The sequence below is a fragment of the Leptidea sinapis genome, chromosome 28 (genome assembly GCF_905404315.1).
Source record: "Leptidea sinapis chromosome 28, ilLepSina1.1, whole genome shotgun sequence".
NCBI classification, from domain to species: Eukaryota; Metazoa; Arthropoda; class Insecta; order Lepidoptera; family Pieridae; genus Leptidea; species Leptidea sinapis.
The window spans coordinates 5797868-5805609 of record NC_066292.1 but is presented as its reverse complement, the minus strand read 5'-3'; the positions used below and the strand labels follow the sequence as shown (position 1 = coordinate 5805609).

Sequence of the window (7742 nt, the reverse complement as noted above, 5' to 3'; positions counted from 1 at the left end):
ACAAATGTCATCATGATCGGTGATCACATACCATCCCGTATGGATGGGGAGGCACCCATCCTCCTCTAACATAACAAAATAATATAACTACAATAATAATAATAATAATAACAATAATAATAATAATAATAATAATAATAATAATAATAATAATAATAATAATAATAATAATAATAATAATAATAATAATAATAATAATAATAATAATAATAATAATAATAATAATAATAATAATAATAATAATAATAATAATAATAATAATAATAATAATAATAATAATAATAATAATAATAATAATAATAATAATAATAATAATAATAATAATAATAATAATAATAATAATAATAATAATAATAATAATAATAATAATAATAATAATAATAATAATAATAATAATAATAATAATAATAATAATAATAATAATAATAATAATAATAATAATAATAATAATAATAATAATAATAATAATAATAATAATAATAATAATAATAATAATAATAATAATAATAATAATAATAATAATAATAATAATAATAATAATAATAATAATAATAATAATAATAATAATAATAATAATAATAATAATAATAATAATAATAATAATAATAATAATAATAATAATAATAATAATAATAATAATAATAATAATAATAATAATAATAATAATAATAATAATAATAATAATAATAATAATAATAATAATAATAATAATAATAATAATAATAATAATAATAATAATAATAATAATAATAATAATAATAATAATAATAATAATAATAATAATAATAATAATAATAATAATAATAATAATAATAATAATAATAATAATAATAATAATAATAATAATAATAATAATAATAATAATAATAATAATAATAATAATAATAATAATAATAATAATAATAATAATAATAATAATAATAATAATAATAATAATAATAATAATAATAATAATAATAATAATAATAATAATAATAATAATAATAATAATAATAATAATAATAATAATAATAATAATAATAATAATAATAATAATAATAATAATAATAATAATAATAATAATAATAATAATAATAATAATATTGACACACTCTTACACAAATTATCTTGTCCCAAACTAGGCATAGCCTGTACTATGGGTACAAGACAACGATATATTTAATACAATATACTTACTTAAACATACATAAATACATATAAACATCCATGACTCGAAAACAAACATCCATATCCATAAATAAATAAATTTTCATTATTTCATCAACAAAATTTACGCCACGTATTTAAACAAACAGAATAAATAAATCTATATTACCAAACAACATTAAACAAAACTATCGTGTCCCATAATGTCACAAGCTCTTCGACTACTTGTTATAGTTACCACCACTTTGTTCCACGGACACGTAAATGCCTTCAAAGAGTCAAACGTCACGGACTCCATTACGTCTCTTCATTGCAGAATTTCATCTGTGATTTCTATTTAATTTGTACGATATTGAATTGAATTTTACTCTTCCAGCTGTTGCTTATATATCATTGAGTGCTCGTTTTAATTGCACTTATTTTTGTAAAATGAAAAATAAGACTAAACTTAATTAACTTTTTATTTAATATGTTCTTTTTTTATGACAATAAGGGACGAGACGAGCCGGACGTTCAGCTGATGGTAATTGATACGCCCTGCCCATTACAATTCAGTGCCGCTCAAAATTCTTGAAAGACCCAACAATTCTGAGCGGCCCTACAACTGCGCTCGACACCTTAAGACATAAGATGTTAAGTCTCATTTGCCCAGTAAACTGCTTCACGGCAGAAATGGGCGCCGTTGTCGTACCCATAATCAAGCCGGCATCCTGTTCAAAGGAGCCTCCCACTGGTAAAACTAGATAATGCTTCCTAAATAAAACTATAGATATTTCTACATTTGGGGTTTTAATTGTAAAATATGTTTAAAATATTATTATCCATACTTAGCAAAAAGGATGAAATAATAATGATATTATTTGAAAATATTTTTGATCTTGGCTTAAAAACCAAGGATTATACAGTCGGGAACGTCTGTATGGGTAAACTGCTGCGAATGTTTCTTCCACGCCTAATAATATTAGAATTAGAAATATTAATCAGAGCTTTGGTTACAAAAAGCTACTACAAAGTGTGCAATGAGCTTCCTTGTGCGGTGATTCCGGGACGATACGACATGGGTACCTTCAAAAAATGCGCGTACACCTTCCTTGATTCCTCTGGTGTTGCAAGAATGTGGGCGGCGGTGATCACTTAACACCAGGACCCGTACACTCGTTTGTCCTCCTTTTCTATAAAAATATAATAATAATATAAACCAGACTCACTCTATAAAACATATATATATCATGATTTGTTATCGTTTCTTCTCTATAGATTTTTTTTATTTCATTGGATACTTTTCTACAAGTTTTCTTTAGTGCAACCAAAACAAAAGAAAACCCTGAGTACAGTGTAAACACCGCACGAACAGATATCAGATTTTAAATAAAAACAAAACTATATATTTTCGACAACGCATACATAATTAAAATATTAGCTGACCCGACAGACGTTTTACTGTACATACTAAATAACATACAGTTTTGCAGGAATTTGCCAATAATATTTCAAAACATCAAGAATAATTTCCGAAAAATTCTCCCTGCTGTTATAATGAAATTGTCTTACAGCGTAACTGTCAAACCGTGTGTCACAAATTTCTCTCATAGAAAATATGTCCGAAATAAAAACTATCCTATCTCTCAAGTTGGATAAAAACTTGAAAATATCCCAACAGTAATAATCAATATTTCGTTTAAGTTTCCAATCAAAAACACTTCCAGAGTGTTTAACAAAATCTTCCCAACTTTTCTGTTAACTTATTTTTTAGCTTCACAACCCGTAACTGTGTTAACGATGTGTTAGCCAAACTCTATTAATTTTATCTGCGCAGCTATCGGTGTTCACGCTTGGCTGAAAACGTCACTTTGCCTCAATGTTTAGCTAGACAAAACTATTGGTTAAGCCAAAATATACCTTACACACTTAGGAAAAGGGATGTAAGATAGGCAATATCATATCGTGGTTGTGTTGAGATAAAGTTATTCAATACAGAATAAGAGATTGCAAATAGTCGGATTTTGATACTCAACTGCGTCGTACTGACATGGGACAGGTATTAAACAGTCAAAATAAACGTAGATTGTTTAAGTTGTCTGTAAATTGATAAAGAAATCTGTAAATGATGTGTTTAGTTTATACGCCCAGAGTTAGGTTTCTAGAAATATTAGAATATTCATTAATGCCTTGTCATCTTATAATTTATTGAATGATTTGTAAGTTAGAAGTTACTCCTGTCATTTATTTATACACTTTTTAGACTACAAATGCCAACATAATGCTATTTAATATGTTATATTAAATTCTATCGCTTCTACCGTAACAATTTTACGCATAAGTATATTATCATAGTAACCATGTTTAGAAGACGTATTTGACGGCAAATCAGGAAAGTACGTAGAAGCCTCTTTGAAGACCGGACAAGCTCCTGTGATTCCTCTGTTGTTACCAGAACGTGGGCGGCAGTGATCGCTTACTATCTGTATGCTGGCTGGCACTCCTCTTGCATAAAAATTGTTTAATATGTCAATAAGCATTGAAATATAAGATAAATGAAGTATATAAGATATTTACATTATATAGATAAATCGATTCCCGCTACTTAATGGTGGAAAATATTCAAAGCAAAATTGGATTTTATTAATGTTATCTAAAAGAAAACGTATTTTTTTGCAACTATTTTATATCTGTAGATCAAACAGAAAACTGCCTGTTTTTATTCGTCCAGTAATAAACAATAGTCAACTTAGTTAAACAGTAAATACCAAGTGATAAATTTCTCAAATGAAATCCACCCGAAATTATTCCATTAAATTATTTCCACTCAATAACGGATTCCACTAATTCTAGTTTCCATAAATTCCAAATTTCACGACGATCGGGAATCTATTCCCTCCGGGAAATGTGCCGCCGTAGTTTCGTTTATTTTGTCTTCAACAGCTTTGTTTATCGTTGCTGTGAGTAATTGTTTGTGATAGAATTTCGGCAAAAGTAATAAACTTACTGGAATTTTTCTGGCGTAAACAGAGCTAAAGCAAAGGAGCTATAGATAAGCACGTATTACTAAACTAAGCATTATGTTAGGCCGTTTTCAATTACGTATCTCTAGTTACGGATACATTGCTATCACCGTTTAATGAAAATATCTTATCTGTCCATAGTTATGTCATATTATTAGTTATAGTCCAATGCTACCTGTCAATAGGTTATTGAAACACAAACAAAATTTAAAAAAAAATTATGAACGATGCGGGACTTGAACCCACGACCTCTGGCGATCCGTGCCTGTGCTCTAACCAACTGAGCTAACCGTTTGAGTGAAGTATTTCATAAAATCTTGTATGCTGTGTTCAACTCTCAGGTTGTGGCATCATCTGCAAGATCTACTTTACAGTCGATAACCTACTCAACCCCAATATTTGCATATTAGAAAATTGACTAGAGATGTCGCTCTTGTAAATCTAAACAATTTGTTATGTTTTAAAAGTGATAATTCTCACTTCTAGGATTAATACAGAAATAAAATTTGAAAAACAAAATTTTTATGAACGATGTGGGACTTGAACCCACGACCTCTGGCGTTCCGTGCCAGTGCTCTAACCAACTGAGCTAACCGTTCGAGTGACGTATCGTCATAAAATCTTGTAAGCTTTGTTCAACTCTCAGGTTGTGGCTTAATTTTTATTTGTGTATTAATCCTAGAAGTGAGGGTTATCACTTTAAAAACATAACAAATTGTTTAGGTTATTGAAATGTAAGTAAGCATAAAAGGATAGATTTGTCTACCTCTAGTAAGTTAAACTAAGCATAGATAGGTTATTGAAAACGTAAAAACGGCTATTAATAAATCAAAAGTGCATGAATTAACCTCATTACATCATCATAGGCCAGAAGACGTCCACTACTGGATAAAGGCCTCCCCCAAATATCTCCACGACGATCGGTCCTGCGCTGCCCTCATCCAACGTATTCCGGCGATCTTTACCAGATCGTCGGTCTATCACAAGATAGTTGGTAGCCCCCCCACAAGGGGGCTACCAACACTGCATCTTTCGGTACATTCGAAGACTTTACTGATCCAACGGCCATGAACGGCCATCGAACTTTGTCCCCTGCCCACTTTATTTCTCCTACGGATCTCCTCATTTCTAATTCGATCTCACAGGGAAACTCTCTCTTGCCCTCTGAGCGGCCATGATCTTTCTGATCAGTCCCATAGTTAGCGACCACGTCTGCTAGTGAATAAGCACTAAAACTTTCAATATAGTTTCCAAGCTCAAGTTTCCCAAGAAAATCAATATTAGGTTCCAGCAATATTAAGTAATTATAGGGAAGTTAGTGGCTAAAACTAATGTTCTTAGTTGTATAATATTGACATTATGTTTTACAACTTCCGTGATTGTTCTTCGAATAGTTAAACCGCCGCACGTAAACTGCTCGCTGATGGATAATTGCTTTTGCATAAGTTACATGGGAGCGATCTTGGTGCTCTCAGCATACAGGATGTTGGTGCAACTCCGAAACTAGAAGGTTCATTTACATTAGGCTAAATTACTTGTTACACGGGTGCTGATACGATGTAGCATAATTTGTATTTTTTTTTAAATGATAACACTCGCTTCTAGGATTAATAAAACAAATTTAATTTAAAAACAAAATTTATGAACGATGCAGGACTCGAACCCGCGACCTCTCGCATGTACATATCAAGATTTTTTATACAAGATTTATAAAGTTTTTGTCACTCGAACAGTTGACTCAGTGGAAGAGCGCTCGCACGGAACGCGAGAAGTCGCGGGTTCGAGTCCCGTTCATAAAATTTGTTTTCAAATTTAATTTGTGCATAGTATAACTACGTATTAGTAGTTGTTGTAATTACATTGAAGATAATTCTCACGAATTTGTGTTATCTAAATAGTGTCAAAGTTTATGTCTATTTAAGCACAATATTTAGATATTTTTAACCGACTTAAAAAAAGGAGGAGGTTCTTAATTCGTAGGTATGTTTTTTTTTTTTTAATTTTATGTATGTTACTAATAATAAAACTTTCGACTGTAAGTCGTTAAGGAGTCCCATTGATCATCATATTCGACTACGACAATTATTGATCTTCCAGTTGTTACAAAAATACCTACATTTTAGAGAAACAAAAACTCACGGGTCACGGAATCGTAAAAAATCTTTGGTTCTAGACGGATGCAATACCAGGGTTTTCGTTTAGATATTCGGTTTTTGAGTTGAATACTCTCAACTCACGTAAGAAAGGCAATAGTATTCTAGCCAGTAGCTGATCCCAAAACTCCATCTTTATTTGTTATCTTTCATATATATTACTATCTCTATCATGTAAACAGAATTCTACTTGAGTCAATGACATTGTGTAATATAGTGTCAGTAAATGTTACCTCTTTTGACAATAAGTAATATGTACTAACGTTAAGGATTGGTCTCCGCTGCGCTCCAACTAGATAACGCACTACCTAAGAACAATAGCTTATTTATTACGGCACCTATTAGATGCTTGTGTGCGTGGCATCTTGACACTGAATTGCATCTTTTAAATTTTGTAACGGTTAGTGTTATTTAAATTTCAATTATTAGCAAAGTTTAACAAAACATGTGGCACAGGATCGAGTACACCCACTTGGGCTTAGTATTAGTTGCCGCACTTAGCTACTGCGCCTGCGGTATCTAGTTGGAGCGCAGCGGAGACCAATTCTTAATCTAAGGTAGGTACTAACATTGACTACATAAGCATAAATATTTGTCCATGAGTTGGCCCTTGAGGATCTTTTTGTGTGTCTTTCATAAAGTAAGCAACGTTGAATATAATATCATGCATAAAAAGAGGTTATATAGCAGGTGTTATGTCAAAACTGACAGCTGTCAACGATGGCACGGTCACGTAGGTAGCGCTAAGGTTTCCGTAAGCGATAGCCCGAGCATTGGTATCAAGTTCCACACGCGGCGCTGTGATGAAATTGTATTTAATAGTTAATAATTTATAATATTATGTTATAATGTAAATTATTTCGTCATAGTTTAAAAATAACACATATTAATCTCATAGTAAAGAACCAAATAATATAATATTTTGACGTCTAATAATTCGTTTAGCCGCTCGTCAAAACGTTAGTGAAAATATTTATACCGGATCCACTGTACAACAATAATTATGACAAATTCATCAGTGGGCTCCTTAACACAGGATGCCAGCTAGATTATGGATACCACAACGGCACCTACTTCTGCCGTTTAACAGCGAACTTAATTTTATTGCCGCTCAGAATTTTTGTGTTTTCAACAATCCTGAGTGCCGCTCAGGATTTTGGGCTCAGGATGGGCAGGGCGTATCAATTACAATCAACTGAATGTATTGCTCGTCTCGTCCCTTATTTTCATTTAAAAAAAACATATTTTTAACGTGGGGCCTCGACTTCATTGCTTCATGGCTGGTCTATTTCACGGATATACTTTATATATATACATTTATTTTACCAACAGTAATGGTCTATAACAATATATCATTTAAGCAATGTAGCTATCCAGAAATAAAACCTGTGAATCATCCTTTTTTAATCGTTCTTGTATTATTTCTTTAAATAACGCTATT

General features: G+C 30.6%; 1 non-coding gene across 1 annotated transcript; it reads right to left on the bottom strand.

Moving 5' to 3' along the window:
- Positions 1–4673: 4673 nt before the first annotated feature.
- Positions 4674–4747, bottom strand: Trnas-gga (transfer RNA serine (anticodon GGA)). Its single transcript has one exon. It is a non-coding gene; the product is annotated as a tRNA-Ser (tRNA).
- Positions 4748–7742: the final 2995 nt, after the last annotated feature.